Raw genomic sequence first — 18,835 nt, 5'->3', positions numbered from 1 at the left:
AGCTAGTTATAATAATCATGGCAATTTATAATTAGTCGAGCAAATAACTTCTCGAAAAACAAAATGTTAGTTGCAGACTACTATTGAGTCATGACGCTGTAGGTCATGCTTAAAAAAAACATTTTTTTTTTAATTTCCTCGTCAAATATGTAATGACTTCAATTAGAATAGTAATAATAATAATCTCCATGTTCCTCTATTTCATTCCAGATATTATTTTATATAATTTGATATAATATCGATTAAAAAACATCTGTCTAAAATCAATACCCTACTCCCTAGCACGTAGAGTCTGCACCATAGTAACAGACAGACACCTCCGTTAAACTAGATTGAATGAACTACAAATAACACTGCGGAAGAGAGGATATCCACTACCACTAAAACAGAAAGGTATTGAACTGGCTGAAAAATTTCCAATAGACCAATTAAGAACCCCCAAAAACAAAACAAAGAACAAATTTTAGCATACGTCTCTACACACAACACAAACTATTCATACAGATAACAAAAAACCTTATCCTCCTCAATCAGAAAGACAAACTAAACAAAATACTTAAAACAACAAAAATAATAAAAAGCAAACGCCAACCCAAAAACTTAAAACACATCCTCACTTCCTCAAAACTCGTCCAACATACTACAAAATGCAACAAACCGCGATGTGGAGTATGTGACATAATAATAGAAGGTAACACATACACATTCAAAAACCCAACACAAACATTCAAAATAAAAAAGGATCTAAATTGCACCTCCAGAAATGTAGTATATGCACTAAGATGCACAACATGCAAAAAATCCTACATAGGCGCCACCAAAAAATTCAGCAATAGAGTGGCCTTACATAAGAACAACATCAAAATTGCAGATAACAGACACCTCTATGTTTCAAAACACGTACGCACATGCAGTGAAAACAGCTTCAAAATAATGGCAATCTTCCAAACAGACAATTATTTTTATTTACTTACACAGGAAAATAACCTCATCACCAGATTCCCTCCTGAACTCAACAGAGCCTTATATCATCACACCAAAAAAATAAAATGCAAGGTACACTCGCATGCACATCCATACACATCATCATCATCGGCGGGCACTCGTGTCCGAGTAAGACTTCCTCCGTTGTGGCTTCTGTGGGTCCTCAGGTGAGCATAGAGCCCAATCCTAGACCCAATTTGTCTTGTGCAATTTGAGCAGATAAAGGTAGTGGTGGTGGGGTGGAGTGGGGTGTGTCTGGTTGATAATCTGTCCTTTCTGTGCTTGCATTTATCCTCAGCAGCTTGATTTAGGTCACTACTATAAATCGCAGCACCTTCGTGGACAGCGCTCACCCATGCCAACCTGCTCCCAGCCACGTCCTCCCAAGTCTCAAGGTCCATGTGAAACCGCTTTAGATTTGCTTTGATGTTGTCCTTATACCTCATCTTTTGGCCACCCTGGGCACGCTTTCCCTCAACAAGCTGAGAGTAGAAAATCTGTTTTGGGAGGCGGAGATCCGGCATTCGGACAACATGACCAGTCCATTTGAGCTGGCGTTGAGCAACAGTAGCGGTGATAGTGGGAATTTCAGCCTCACTCAGGACGCTGGTGTTGGTGCGTCGGTCCTTCCAACTAATTCTGAGGATATTTCGGAGGCATCTTTGGTGGTACGTCTCCAGGGTTTTTACGTGCCTCCTGTATGTGGTCCAGGTCTCCGATTCATAGAGAAGAGTGGGCAGTAAGACAGCTTTATATACCATGATTTTGGTCTATGTCAGAAGGTCACGGTTCTCAAATACTCTCTTCCTTAGCCTTGAGAAAGCCCCACTGGCACAGCTGAGACGGTGTTGTATTTCATCATCTATGTTGGCTTTTGATGATAAGATGCTGCCTAGGTATGGGAAGTGGTCCACATTTTCCAGTCTAGCGTTGTCGATGGAGATGTTTGGGGGTGAGACTGGAGTGCTGTTTGATGGTGATTGATGGAGGATTTGAGTTTTTTTTATATTAATTGTTAGTCCTAGCTGTTTGTACGCCCTCGTGAAGGCAATCAGTGTACACTGTAGGTCCTCTTCTGAGAGGGCTACAATAGCGTTATCGTCTGCATACTGTAGCTCCATAATGGATATGGTGTTCCTTCGACCTTTGGCCCTAAATCTGTTGATGTTAAAAAGTCGCCCGTCAGTTCTGTACATAATCCGAACTCTCTGGGGAAGATGTTTGTCCGTGAGATGGAGGATAGCAGTAATGAAGATGGAGAACAGGGTTGGGGCAATGACACCTCCCTGTTTCACTCCCGTGTCAACCCTGAAGGGCTCTGTTTCATCTCCACTACTACTGAGGACTGTAGCTGACATCTTGTCATGTAGTAGTCTCAGTACCCGAATGTACCGGTCTGGGCATCCAAACCTTGCAAGAACCAGCCAAAGGGCTTGACGGTTCACAGAGTCAAAGGCTTTAGTAAGGTCTATAAAAGCCATGTATAATGGTAAATTTCGCTTCCTGTACTTTTCTTGGAGTTGACGAGCAGTGAAGATCATGTCCATCGTGCCTCTATTTGGTCGAAAGCCACTTTGGGACTCGGGAAGGATGGTTTCTGCGGTGGTAGAGAGGAGAGAAATGCCCCGGTAGTTCCCACAGTTTGCTTTGTCTCCCTTCTTAAAGATGGAGACAACTAGGGCATCTCTAAGTTGTGCAGGGATTTTCTCTTGTTCCCATATTTTGAGCAGCAGGGCATGGATGTGTCTGAGAAGATCAGACCCGCCTTTCTTCAGGATTTCTGATGGGATGCCGTCAGAACCAGCCGCCTTATTGTTTTTCATCTTCCTAATTGCATCCCGCACTTCTTCCAGACTGGGTGGTTCTCCCATGCTCTCAATTATGGGCTGTTGGGGGAGTTTTTCAAGGGCCTCCATCTCTGGAGTGATGTCCCTGTTCAGAAGATCCTCGTAATGCTCTGTCCATCTATTTGTTATTTCTCCCTTTTCTTTCAGCAGCGTGAGCCCATCCTTAGACCGAAGGGGGGTCAGAGAACGGTAACTGGGCTTTTGTGGCTTCAAAGAATCGTCTGGTGTCCCCAGAGTCAGCAAACTGCTGGATCTCCTGAGCCTTCTTCATCAACCAGAGGTTCTTCAGCTTCCTGACTGTCGATTGGACAGCCGCTTTAGCCTTGGCATGGGCAGCTCTTTTAACCTTGCAATTTATTCTGCCAGGTGATAAAAGTTTGCCTATTGATGTCTATAAGCTGTTGGATTTCGGTATCGTTTTCATCGTACCAATCCTGATGTTTCCGCTTTTTCTGCCCTCGGATGTTTATACTGGAGTCCATGATGGCAGAGGAAAGCTTGTCCCAGTGCTCTTCAGCGTCATGCGGATACTGCTTGGGCAGGTCCGCGCTAAGAGCCGCCTGGAGGTGTTGTTGGTAGGTTATATCGCCCAGCTGCTCGATGTTGAGCTTTGGTCGGCTCTGTCTTTTTTGCATCCTTTGCTTCCGCATTAAATGGATAGACATGATGGAGCGAATAAGACGGTGGTCGGTCCAACAATTGTCTGTACTGGTCATTGCCCTGGTGTTCAGCACATCACAGCAATCTTTGGCACGGACAATGGCATAGTCAATGAGGTGCCGGATTTTACTTTGAGGGTGCATCCATGATGTTTTGAATGCGTTCTTTTGTCGGAAAAGTGTGTTCGTGATGATCAGGTTATGTGCTGAGCACTTTGTCAGTAGGAGTGTACCATTTGAGTTAATGTTCCCAACTCCTTCTCTTCCAAGCGTTCCTCTCCAGTGCGGATGGTCTCGTCCCACTCTGGCATTGAAGTCCCCAAGTAGGATTATCTTGTCCCCCTTCGGGGCCCCGGATAAAATTGTGTCAAGGTCAGCATAAAAGGTCTCCTTTATTTCATTATGTGCATCAAGAGTTGGAGCATACGCACTAATCACAGTGGCCATTTGGCTGCCCGCAAGCATCAGGCGCATGATCATTAGGCGTTCGTTGATGCCCACCAGGGGATCATTGATGTGGCGGATGAGGCTCTTCTTTATAGCAAAGCCCACGCCATGGATACGTGGCTCTTCTGCAGGCCTTCCTTTCCAAAAGAAGGTGTACCCGCCTTTCTCCTCCCTCAGCTGCCCGTCGTCAGCCAGTCGGGTTTCAGAGAGCGCAGCTATGTCAATCTGGAACTTCCTTAGCTCTCTTGAGATAATGGCAGTTCTTCTTTCGGGTCGATCACTTGTTTTGTTGTCCATGAGGGTCCTCACATTCCAGGTTCCAAAAAATAGGCGTAAGTGTTCTTTCTTTTTTCGACCGCGTGGTGGTGATCCCTCTGGATGCGGTAGTCCTCCCCTACTAGGGTGAGCAGAGTGGATCCTAAACAGGGCTGCTCAGTCATGGATGCAGCTGCCGAAAAACTCTTTCTGCTTCGGTCCTTGAGGTTAGCGACTGAATCTGGCACCCACCGCCTATGTGCCAGGTTGCAGCTAGGAGCTGCCAAACTACACTGTCCTGCTCCCGTCACGACTTCCTGGTCGCCACAGGACTTTTTCTATCCGGGAATTAAGGGAGAGCTCTCTCTGCCTTAGTCCGGGAGCTTAATGACTAAAACTGTGACAAGACTTTTCCATCCATGATATTGAGTAGGGTGTGTTCCCTTTCGGGAGAACGCCTGCGCGTGATGTCTTTTAACGTGGGGAGACTGATGCGCCTGCAGCATCCACACGGCCCCTTGGCAGAGGAGGGCCTGATTTCAATGGCATGGAGAACCACGACGACTGGAGACTCTCTTCTGTTGCACCCTTCATCCGCCTTCAGTGCCGTTGTGTCATTATTGTCATCATCCGCCGCATCAGCCGTTGAGGTCTTTTGGATCACTCTTTGTCTGGAACCTCCTCTTCAACCTTACCGCCATGGGTGGCCCTACCAGGAGCCTAGGCTCCGGACGGAATCGCTCTCAGGTTAATCGGAACACACAAGGTTCTCCACCACGACAAGGTGGCGATCCAGGGAGAACCCATACACATACATATATACACACCCACACATAAATCAGAACCGACACATTAAAACACACACACCTGCGCGCATACAACCACACACAGACATAACACCTCTATCTCTAATACAACACATTGAACAATACCAACCCAACTTAACCTCGAAACCAACAACACAGGGAAACACCTAGAACCATAGTATAATATCTGTTCCAACACCTTGGCCCCTCCTCAGTCAGTGGAGGAGAACCCCCTCATGACTGAAACAACTATCATCCCTTCTATCATCCCCCTACCGTACCTATACCCCCTCCAATTGCCCCCCTCTGGGGAACAAAATCTTCCCCACCCTAGGAACGTATCCTGTGTCTGGCCAGACCCACATGGGGAGCCAAATAAATAGAAACATGAAAAAATCCCCTATACATATTTTAAATACACACCTCCTCTAAACAAACATAATATAAGGAATACCCGAAAAGACTAAAACGAAAAACGAAAAATCACAATATTAAACCCCAAGAATCCAAAAAATAAATATCAAAATAGAATGAAAGCACCCCTACCCTTATTTCAGACGAGCTCGTCCCCCCCTCCTCACACATACATATTAGTAACGACCTCGGATCACAGTCACCTTCCTAAGGAAGCAAATAACCTCATAATACTATAAAACAGTCTACACATTCTCAAACCAATAAAATCAAACACACACACGCACACACACGCAGACGCACACGCACACACACACAAACACACACCCACCCACACACCCACACACACACGCCGTACCCCACCCTAAAGAAAAAGAAAAAAAAACACTAGCAGAAAGAGAGAGTGACTACAGCCAGGTCAGCGGCATGGACAAGCCCAATAAAAGAGTAATAAAAATTGAACATGCCAATGAATAATAAACACTTACAAGTCTCCACCCCTTGGAAACACTTCAAATGAACTACGAAAATTGCCATTTTTACAATTTGCAACACATTTGAAAATAATTTCTTACGAGGACGCTTCACAGAACGTCTGAAACGCGCGTAAAAATGATTTCAATGACTTATAAACACTATTACAATGATCCAAACATAATTCTCAATGAAAAACCAAGACCCCGAATAATAAAATAATGTTAAAAAATACACATTGTTGGTGACTACGCCCTTATTTAAATATACATCTTTCTTTCGTTGGAATTTCTTAACCCATTATATATATATATATATATATATATATATATATATATATATATATATATATATATATATATATATATATATATATATATAGTGTAGAATTTTAAAGGCGCTTGTAAAATATAGGTCAGATTTGACAATTTTGAAGGTGCTGTGCAGTATAAGTCCGATTTGACAATTTTGAAAGTGCTTGTGCATTATAGGTTCGATTGGACAATGTTGAAAGTGCTTGTGCAGTATAGGTCGGATTTGATAATTTTGAAGGTATTTGTGCAGTTTAGGTCCGATTTGACAATGTTGAAGGTGCTTGTGCAGTATAGGTCCGATTTGACAATTTTTAAGTTGCTTGTGCAGTATCGGTCCGATTTGACAATTTTAAAATGATGTGCAGTATAGGTTCGATTTGACAATTTTGAAACTGCCTGTGCAGTATAGGTCTGATTTGACAATTTTAAAAGATGTTTGTGCGGTAGAGGTTCACTTTTTAAATTTGAAGGTGCTTGTGCAGTATAGGTCTTATTTGACAATTTTGAAGGTGTTTGTGCCGTATAGGTTCGATTTTAAAAATGTGTAGGTGGTTGTGCAGTAGAGGTCCGAATTGGCAATTTTGAAAGTGCTTGTGCTGTATAGGTTCGATTTGACAATAATTAAGGTTCTTGTGCAGTATAGGTCCGATCAGGCAATTTTGAAGTTGCTTGTGCAGTATCGGTCCGATTTGACACTTTGGAAGGTGCTTGTGCGGCATAGCTCCGATTTCAGAATTTTGAAGGTGAGTGTGCTGTATAGGTCCGATTTCACAATTTTAAAGCTGCTTGTGCATTATACGTCCGATTTGACAATTTTTAAAGTGCTTGTGCACTGCAGTCTAAACTCCAATTAATAATTTTGAAGATGCTTTTAAAGTGTAAATATACGTAGCTATATATTTTTTATTAGCACTGTGCATGTTTTATGAAATCCATCTATTTCGACAGTTTTGCGTTAATAGTTAAAGCGCTCATTTGAGGAAAAGATTACAGCATTTAAGAAAATATTTATACACATAAATGGACATGTAGATAGTTTTTATTGGACGTCATGCATGGTTTCTGAACACTCATCGATACCAACAGTATCGCCTAAACACTTCAAATGTAAACCGAAGTAATTTTGAGAAAAGAGTTGAAAATTTTATGGGTGTCAACAAAAACAGACGAAATCGGTACTTGCGTAGAATACGCACTGTGCTGATATAATAACGTTATTTTTCTCGACACATATTTTTAACAGGGATTTGGGAGGGTTTTACATATTCTGTACCTAATAAGATTTTTTAAGAACGATACCTTCTCTACATATTATTGTCTTAAGTTTTATGGCCCTATTATTAACATCTACATTAAATATTTATTTGACCCAACGGGTCACGGATCGTCTAGTACTATATATATATATATATATATATATATATATATATATATATATATATACCTATAATTTTTTTTTTTTTGTATATTGATATTCATATTAAAAACTCATGTTTTCTATTTATTTAAAAAGAAAATACACATTTGTTACATATAGTTCGTGGAATTGCATTCATCTGCAAAAGATCTAGCTAATTTGCACATTCTTATAAACATTAATTTTAATTAATTTCCTTTTAGTTTTTCGGGGTTTTTTATTGGATTAATTAACTATTACGTGTAATTATATTCATGGAGATAAAGTATATCATTTATATTTGTGTAATAGTTGTGTTAAAATGTTATATTTACATATATACATCTTTCTATATATATTTACATATGCGTATATATATTTGTTGCAAAAATTTACCCACCAAACTTCTCCCTCAGTGTTTGATCTACAGACATGAAACTTCATATATAGATATTTGAATTTATGCAAAACTTCATATTTGATTTGACCCCGGGAAAATCGGTGCAAATGTGTGTAAAAAAATATGATATTTGCCAGGTGGAGGTCGAACGACGGCATTACAAATATGCATGCGTGACATAATAGCTATTGGTTCATGTGTGAATTTTTAGCTACGCTGTAAACATCTTTTCATAGTGTAGTCATTAACGTAAAAGGAAAAGTAAATCGTAAGCTAAACGTTTTTGTTTTGATTTTCTGTGGGGGCTCATGAGCCATGTTTTTTTTTTTACTTTTTAAATTATTACTTGCGTCCAACATAATCTATAATATAGATCTCACCTGACTGTTTAAATGTATGTATGTATGTATGTATGCATGTTTGTATGGCTGGCTAAAATTTTAGCCACAGGCGACGGATTTTCTAGAAATTGGTATCGTTTTGAAGCCCGACCCTTCAGACGAGATATAATGAAAACCTGGCCAAAAACACTCATTCCTTCGCCTCAATTAGCCATATTTCTACAGGGAGGGGTCGCCGATATTTTTGAAAGTCAACCCCTCTTTTCGATTAACTAGCCCTTATTTAAACCTTCGCAAATTCCGGTTTGGCGATGGATGCAACGGCAAAGACGTCACGTTTTTTTTTTACGTTATTTTCCTCCTTCACGGTACAAATTCGAGCCTGCCTCCATACTATTTTTTTTCTTTTTTTGTTTATATCAACACACACCTCCAAACACCCGAGCAACGCCGTGCACCCAAGCTAGTTCTTAATATAAAGCAATTGAATAATTCTGAATATAAGAAGGGGATAGTATTTAACTATTATAGAATACGGACTGTGCTGAAATGCAAATGGTATTATTTAGATAGCCATTCTTAATATTGGGAAGGGTTTTTATCATCTTCTGTACTTACACCTAACAATTAATTCGTAATATAATGTAATCAAATAATTCTTAATATAATGAGGGGGTAGTATTTTATTATTATGGAATACGGACCGTGCTGAAATACAAACGTTATTATTTAGAAAGCCATTCTTAATATTGGGAGGGGGACTTTTTTTTAATCTTCTGTGCATACGCCTTTCAATATAAGGTAATTAAATAATCCTGAATATAAAGTGGAGGGTAGTATTTTACTATTATGGAATACGGACATTGCTAAAACACAAATGTTATTAGTTAGAAAGTCATTCGTAATATTGGGAGGGGGATCTTTTTTTTTTTAAAAATGCTGTACTTACACCTACCAATTTAATAATTCTTAATACGGGGAAGGGGGATAGAATTCACGGACCGTGCTGAAATACAAACATATAAGGACATCCATTCTTAATATTGGGAGGGTTTTTTAAAAAATATTCTGTACTTCCACCTAGCAATTAAATACTTTTTAATATAACGCAATGTAAAAATTCTAAATATAAGAAGGGGGGTAGTGTTTTACTATTATGGAATACGGATCGTCCTGAAAAAAAAAACGTTATTATTTAGACAGCCAGTCTTAATATTGGGAGTTTTTTTTCTGTACTTCTACCTAACAATTAAATAATTATTTATATAAGCCAATTAAAATTTCGTATTTTACTATTATGATATAGCGACCGTGCTGAAATACAAGCGTTATTTTTTAGAAAGACATTCTTAATATTGGGAGTTTTATTTTTTAAATCTACTGAACTTTCTCCTAATAATTAAATAATTCTTAATATAAGGAAATTTAATGATTCTAAATAAAAGAAGGAGGATAGAATTGTACTATTATTGGGCACGGATAGTGCTGAAATACAAACATTATTATTTAGAAAGCCATTCTTAATATTAGGAGGATATCTATTTTGAAATCTTCTGTACTGATATCTAACAGTATAAGGCAATTAAATAATTCTGAATATAAGGGGCAAGATAGTATTTTACTATTATGGAACACGGAATGTGCTGAAATACAAACGTTATTTAGAAAGCCATTCTTAATATTGGACGGGGATCCTATTTCAATCTTATGTGCTTACACCTAACAATTAAATAATTCTTAATATAAGGCAATTAAATAATTCTTAATATAAGGAGGGGGGATACACTTTTACTATCATCGTATACGGACCGTACTAAAATACACATATTATTTAGAAAGTCATTCTTTATATTGGAAGGGGGCCCTATTTAAATAATCTGTATTTTCACCTAACAATTAAATAATTCTTCATATAAGGCAATTAAATAATTCTTAATATAAAAGGGGGCAAGTATTTTACTATTATGGAATACGGTCCGTGCGGATATACAAGTATTTTTATTTAGAAAGCCATTCTTAATATTAGGAGGGTTTTTGTAACTGCATCACTGCAGGCAAACAATGGCACTGTTATAAATAATTTTAAGTTAATTGGAAAGAAGATTTCTGCTTCAACAGATAAATGTGAAATAAAATGTTTAACTGGAAAATTATTGTACTAAAAACTATTGATCAATATTAAACTTTTAAAAGGAAGATACTAGAGTTAAAAAAAAACTATTTTATTTACACTCAAACAATTAAAAGTTTGCTCAAAAATGATTCTTCAATGCTCAAACATTGTAATGAATGTCAATAAAATACTGAGCACTTGGAAAAAGTCACTAGAACTTTTCCGGCTGCAAAGAAATATATGTGTGTTCAAATATATAGATTTATATTTAAAAATTAAAATCCCCAGCGAATTAATTGTGAAATTATGAATTTCAATGCAAAAAATTAATTTGTTTTGCACAAATTTCAATGTAAAAACAGCTATTGTGCACGCTTTTATTAAAGTTTATTTGGGGCATTATACTTGTATTGTACGGAATAATAATAACAAGTGAAATATTATCAGTGGAACTAATATTTCCCATAATTTAAATTTTCATTCCAAAACGTCCAACAATATTGGTATTTCTTTTGAAAAATATAAAAGAAACAAATAACACAGAAAAATCGGACCATATATCCAATAGAAATAGTAAAAACATAGTGCTGGCCTTCTCCCTTTAAATTCAACCACTACCTCAGCATAGTATGGAAGTGTAACTGCATCTTCGCAGCCGAGCGATGCACTCCTATCAATCATTTAAACTCAGAAATGTTTTATATTTTTGTAAATATTGTATTATGTGATACTTTTCATGTGATTCTTTGCCCGTTTTATTAATAAATATAATGCTATAATTTCTGTTGTTGTTAATGTTGTTGTTAAATATAATTTTAAAAAGTTAGGTATTTTCTTGAAAAATATTTCTACCCTAACAGAAAGATGTTTAACAAAATGTTTAACTGGAAAATTATTTTACCGAAAACTATTGATATAAACTACAAAAACGTAGATCCTAGAATTTAAAAAAAAATAATAATTTATTTCCACTTAATCAGATGTGCCTTATGCACTAATAAAAATATAAGTGCCATTTTGTTGCAATTTTAGAGATTTTAAATATTTACAAGTTTTACTCACTATAAAACACAATTATTATATTGATTATAATATTTTGACAGAAGAAATCAAATGAATTGCATAAAAACATTCCAAGAAAATCTAAAATCAGTAAATTATCAATAAATTTTGTCATAATACAAATACATTTATTAGATTAATTTTAATTTGTAAAAAAAACGACATTAAAATATTCCACCTCAGCGAATTTATTAACTTTTTTCATAAAAAACTTTTGTTTTATTAATATTTCTAAGAGCACATGTTTTACTTCATTATAATAAATTATACGTAAATTATGTCTGTATGTGTAAAAAAAATTATAATGACAAAATTTTTTATTTGCTTTTTTTGAAATTTTTTAATTATCGTATTTTGTTTTGCAATTTAAAAAGAATCCAATAATACTTTTTTATATTAAGGAAAATATATTGACAATTTACTGATTTAAAATATTCCAATCTTTTTATATTTGAAAATTAAAATCGATTTACTAAATAATTATATTTTACAAAATTATTTTAAAAATTTGACAATATTTACTGATATAATCGAATGGTTGAAATTGTACTTCTAATGTTTTATATGCAATTAATTTTATTTCGTTTGTCATAAAATTATAATCAATATAATAATCGTTTTTATAATGAGAAAATGTATGAATATTTAAAATCTTTAAAAGTGCAACAAAATGCCAATTACATTTTAATTAGTGCATAAGGCACATCTGATTGAGTGTAAATAAAATATATTTTTAAAAATTCTAGTGTTTTCTTTTTTATAGTTTAATATTAATAGTTTTCGGTACAATAATTTTCAAGTTAAATATGTTGTTGACCATTTTTCTGTTGAGGCAGAAATCTTTTTCAACAAATTTATATTATGATGAAGAAACCGCAATAGCAATACTGATTGTAATGTGAATTTGAATGCATTTTAGAATCTGGCAATGATTTTGATGGAACAGGCTAGAAGAGGTAATTTAGATTCTGCATATTTGCATTTTATATTTAACTAGCGGGGCTACCCGGCGTTGCTCGGGACCTTAGAAACAATGAGAAAATTGAATTGGATTTTGTAATATATTTGTATTCTTATGAGAGAGGAATTTTGTATGTTTATGTATAATTTGCTATTTCGAGCAAAAGAATATTTTACCTACCTAAGACGGGTATTACACGTTTGAAATAATTGAATCTTACATAGAGTAGGTAATTTACAGCATATATATGTAAAGGACGAGTGATATACAACACATTTATCTCATAAAATCCCAAGCGAAGCCAGGTATTTTCCTAATATATATACTCACCTATTTGATTCAATCCCGGGCAACACTGGAGGTTCTGTTAATATATATCTCAATCAATCTCATTAAATCCTGGGCGACGCAAGGTATTCTGTTAGTATATATTTCAATCAAACTAATTCAATCCAAGGCAACATCAAGTATTCTGCTAGTATATTTTTGCATCTATCTCATTACATCCCAGGTGACAATATATTCTGCTGGCATACATTTGCATGTATCTCATTGAATCCAGGGTGACTCCGAGTAATCTATAAGTATATATGTGGCCGTATCTCGTTGAATCACATAATTCTTGGATTGTTACAAATTTCGACAATTTAACCCACATAATCGCTCACCTTTCTAAAATAATAACTTCGAGACATTGTCTTGGCTGGTTATTTCATTACAAACACATCATCCAAATAACATATATTTTATCATTTTTCATAATTTTCGGATATGTTACTAATTTCAACAACCATGTCAGACGGTTTAACTAACATTATCGTCCCCATTCTTACTAAAATAAAAACTTTGATACATAGGCTATGGTATGTTCCTAATTTCTACTATCATTTTCATGGGTAAATCAACATTATCGCAACCTTCTATGACTAAAATAATAACTTTTAGACATTGTATGGCTGGTTACTTCATTACAAATACACAACCAAAGTAACGCACATTATATCATTTTTAATAATTATTGGATATGTTTCTAATTTAGACAATTATTTTGAATGAAGTAACCCAAATAATCGCAACCTCTTACTACAATAATAACTTTAGACATTCTCCGGGCTGGTTATTTCATTATAAACACGGAAATCGCAAAAACTCTTTTAATACTAATAACGCACATTTCATCCCTTTCCTAATTCTTAGATATGTTACTCATTTTGACACTCATTTTTCATAATTAAACCCACATTATAGCCCGCACCTCTTACTAAAATAATAACTTCCATACATTGTCTGGTCTGTCTACTTCATTGTGAATACACCAATCAAATGACTTACATTTTATCATTTATAATAATTCCATGATATGTTGCTAATTTCAACCGTCATTTTTATGAGTTCAATCACATAACTCCTCTACTCTTACTAAAATGATAATTTGTAGACATTTCTGGTCTGTTTATTTGATTACAAACACGCCAATAAAATTGTTCACATTTCATGATTTTTCATAATTCTTGGATATGTTACTAATTTCGACCATCATATTTAATGATATCACACATATAATATCCCACTTCTTACAAAAATCATACATTTGCTACATTGTCAGGAGTTTTATTTCATTATAACCACATCAATCAAATAACTAACACTTCATTTATTTGATATGTTACTAATTGCAACAATTATTTTTCATGAGTTAATCCACATAATCTCCCCCTTCCTATCACTTAAATAACAACTTTCAGACATTGTATCGCTGGTTACTTCATTACAAACACATCAATCAAGTTACTCACATTTGACCATTTTTCATCATTCTTGGATATGTTACTAATTTCAACGATTATTTTGAATTAAATAACCCAAATAATCGCCCCTCTCTTGAACCGACACGATCTCTATCCTCTTACAAAAAAAAAACGCTTTGCTACATCTTCTAACACACGAATCAAATAACTCACATTTTATAATTTTTCATAATTCTTGGATATGTTACTAATTTCGACAATCATTGTTTATGATTACACCCCCATAATCGTCCCCCTCTTACTAACTTGGATATATTACTTATCTCGACAATCATGTTTTATGAGTTACCCAACATTATCGCACACGCCTTACTAAAATAATGCATTTGAGAGACTGTCTGGGCTGTCTATTTGATTACAAACACACCAATACAATAAATCACATTTCATCATTTTTCATAATTCTTGGATATTTTACTCACTTCTGTAATCATTGTTCTTGATTTAACACTAATTATAGCACCGTTCTTACTAAATTAATATCTTTGTATGCATCAACTTGGCTTTCTATTTCATTACGAACATACCAATCAAATAACTCACATTTTATTATTTTACATAATTCTTGGATATATTACTAATTTCGACAATACTTTCTTTTATTATTTAACCCATATAATTGATCCCCTAGTACTAAAATACACTCTCTGAGACGATATATGTGCTGTTCATTTCATTATAAACAAAGTAACTTACATTTAATCAGGTTTCATAATTATTGGATATGTTACTAAAAATAACTTTGAGACATTACCTTGCTGGGTTTTTTTTCATTACAAACACGCCAATCAAATAACTCCCATTTTATCATTTTTCATAATTCTTGAATATGTTACTAATTTCGCCAATCATATTTCATAAATTACCAACATAATCCCATTTCCTTTTACTAAAAAAAATTGCTACACTGTCTAGACAGTTTATTTCATTACAAACATATCAATCAAATAACTCACATTATATTATTTTTCATAATTCTTAAATATGTTACTAATTTCACCGATCATTTTTCATTATTTAACCCCCACAATCCTCTACCCCTTGCTAAAATAATAACTTTGAGACATTGTTTAACTGGTTATTTCATTACAAACACACAAATCATATATCTCACATTTCATAATTTTTCACATTTCTTAGCTGTTATGATTTAACACACATTATAGCTTACCTCTAACAAATATAATAACTTTGCAACATTGTCTGGGATGGTTATTTCGTCATAAACCTACCAATCATAACTCCTTTTCATCATTGTTCATAATTCTAGAATATGTTACTTATTTCGACAATCACTTTTTTGATTAAACCCGACTTATAGCCCCACTCTTACTAAAATAATAATTTTGATACATCACCTGGGATGCCTTATTCGTTACGAACACATCACTCAAATAACTCACACTTCAGCACTTCACATAATTCTTGGATGTGTTACTTATTTCGACAATCATTTTTGATGATTTAACCCACATAATCCCCTTCCTCTTACTAAAATCATAACTTTGAGACATTGTCTTGCCTGGATATTTCATTACAAACACACCAATCAAGTAACTCACATTTAATAATTTTTCATAATCCTTGGATATGTTACTAATTTGGACAATCGTTTTTCATGATTTAATCCACATAATCGACCCCCTCCTACTAAAAATAACTTTGAGACTATGTAAGGGCTTTTTATTTCATCATAAACTCACCAATCAAATAACTTACATTTCGCCATTTTCATAATTCTTGGGTATGTTACTAATTTCGACAATAATATTTCATAAGTTAGCCATCATTATTGTCAAGCTATTACTAAAATAATACATTTGAGACATTGTTTGGGGGTTATATTTCATTACAAACACACCAATTAAATAACTCACAGTTCATAATTTTTTTTAATTTTCTTCTTGGATATTTTACTAATTTTGACACACATTTTTCTTGATTTAACCCAAATTATAGCCCCTTTATTACTAAATTAATAACTTTGATACATGAGCTTTGCTGTCTATTTCATTAAGACTAAATCAACCAAATAACTCACATTTCATCATTTTTTTTTATAATTCTTGGATATGTTACTAATTTCGACAATCATTTTTATGAGGACCCCACATAATCCCCGTCCTTTTACAAAAAATACACTTGAGACATTGTCTGGCTGGTTATTTCACTAGAAACACACCAATCAAATAACTCACATTTGATAATTTTTCATAATTCTTGGATATGTTACATAATTGGACAATAATTTTTCACGATTTAACGACGTTATCGCCCCAACTTCCTATATAGGTATATTCCAGGTATTCTGCTAGGAAACATATAGGGTATTCCAGGTGTTCTGCTAGGAAACCTCCCACCTATCTCATCCAATCCGGGGCAACGCCGGGTATTTTGCTAGTACATATATCCGCCTTTCTTATACAATCCCGAACGACGCTGGGTATTCTGCTAGTACAAATATCAAGCTATGAAGCCACATCCAAGGGAGGTCACTAGCATAACATTACAATGATTCCATATTAATATAATGGTATTCGACAATGAAGCTACATCCAAGCGAGGTCTCTTGCATATTATAAAAATGATTGTGTATTAATATAATGGTATTCGACAATGAGTCAAATCCAAGGGAGGTCACTCAAATATTATAACAATCCGACAATGGAGCTACATCCAAGGGCGGTTACTTGCATAATCTAATGGTATTTGACAATGACGCTATATCCAAGGGCGGTAACTCGCATATTATAACAATGATTTTGTATTAATGTAATGATATTCGACAATGAAGCTACATCCAAGGGAGGTCACTTGCATATTGTAACAATGAGTGTATATAAATCTAATGGTATTCGACAATGACGCTACATCCAAGGGAGGTCACTCGCATACTATAACAATGATTATATATTATTCTATTTAAATTCGACAACGAAGCTACATCCAAGTGAGGTCACTTGAATATTATAACAATGATTGTATATTTATTTAATGGTATTCTACAATGAAGCCACATCCAAGAGAAGCCACTTGCATATTATAACAATGATTGTATATTAATCTAATGGTATTCGACAATAAAGCTACATCCAAGGGAGAGCACTTGCATATTATAACAATGAGTGTATATTAATGTTATCGTATTCGTTTCTTTCATTTAATCAAAAGTCTCCTGTGGTGTGTGTCCTTTCAAATACAACAAAAAACGGATCACTGCTCGCATTCAACAGGCTCCATTTCACACCTGACTCTGTTCAAACACCTGTAAAACAGAAACCACAATTAGTTCAGAGCTGTAATTTGCCACATAACCCGCAGACATATATATCCTTGGACAAGCAAAAATTCAGCTAGATTATACAACTACAAGTGGGTCAGGGACATTACTTATTTCACACCCCTCGTATGTTTGCTACATTATGTGCAGATATGCTTACCTACTCAGAAACTGTGTCGTCAATATACACAGATGACGCATTTTCGCTTCTTCTAACATCTACAATTACTCCTAGTTCAATGAACGTGACTGTAAAAGATTTGTTCATGGGTTAGTTTATACCCATACTGACTAGGTCTGTAAGAAAAATGATACCAACAGAAAACAACCATTCAAATGTAGTAGAAAGTAATCCATACCTTATTGAAATATCCTCAGAAAATTCAAAAATACGAATACGTGGAAGCAGCAAGATAAGGAGAAGAGAGTTTTAAGGGTCAGGTAAAGAGACTGGAAGAAATACTCAGAATACCGGTACGGGAAGGCATAGAATTACATACTGGACAGCCAGATGCTGACACCTAAGAGTCAGATACGTACATTACATGGCTACAAAGAAACATCAATTACTCAGAGAATGATGGCGCCCCCGAACCTGTTTTTTCGAGGTCAGAAGAAACATTTTTGAAAGTTTTTATTTTGCTATTAATTAAAAATTGTGCCGTTATTTTTTTTTCAAACATTTTAGGGTCCTGGATATGACCTTAAACTATATCCACTGGTGAGGCCCAAGCTTGCGGGCTGTAGAGAGTGTGGGGCCACCTTTAAATTGCCATTGTTCCCAGGTCTACTCTGACCCGGAGTCGTAGTACCTGTTAGGATCCAACTATGGGTTAAATATAAACCAACTTGAAAACAACAAATATATTCTATTAAAATGTTTTTCTTCTGAATCTTTGGATTCGGCATTAAATCACCTGAAAGGGTTGATATGCCGTAAAACAAAAACAACCAACCAACCGACCAACCAACCAACCAACCAACCAACCGACAAACAAACGATTGACCGTTAAACACTCTATCGGCCTAATTAATTTACAAACGGAATATATAAAGTACCTTATTTCCATGTGCACTCAATCACTTTTTAGTAAACATTTTTACTTGTCTGTTTAATTGTAATTGTTTTTCCTCTGTTGTTAATATGCAATACTCGAGAATAAAAAAGCAGCAACGCAAAACGTACGATATAAAAGTATTTCAAGTGTTCCTACTCTATCCAATAATTATTCCATCAAATAAAATAAAGGTTAAAAATAATTATAGTGGTGAAT

This window comes from Euprymna scolopes, chromosome 18 (assembly GCF_053919585.1).
Source record: "Euprymna scolopes isolate OS-2025 chromosome 18, ASM5391958v1, whole genome shotgun sequence".
NCBI classification, from domain to species: domain Eukaryota; kingdom Metazoa; phylum Mollusca; class Cephalopoda; order Sepiida; family Sepiolidae; genus Euprymna; species Euprymna scolopes.
The sequence above is the reverse complement of the archived record's forward strand: the minus strand, read 5'-3'. Positions refer to the sequence as shown.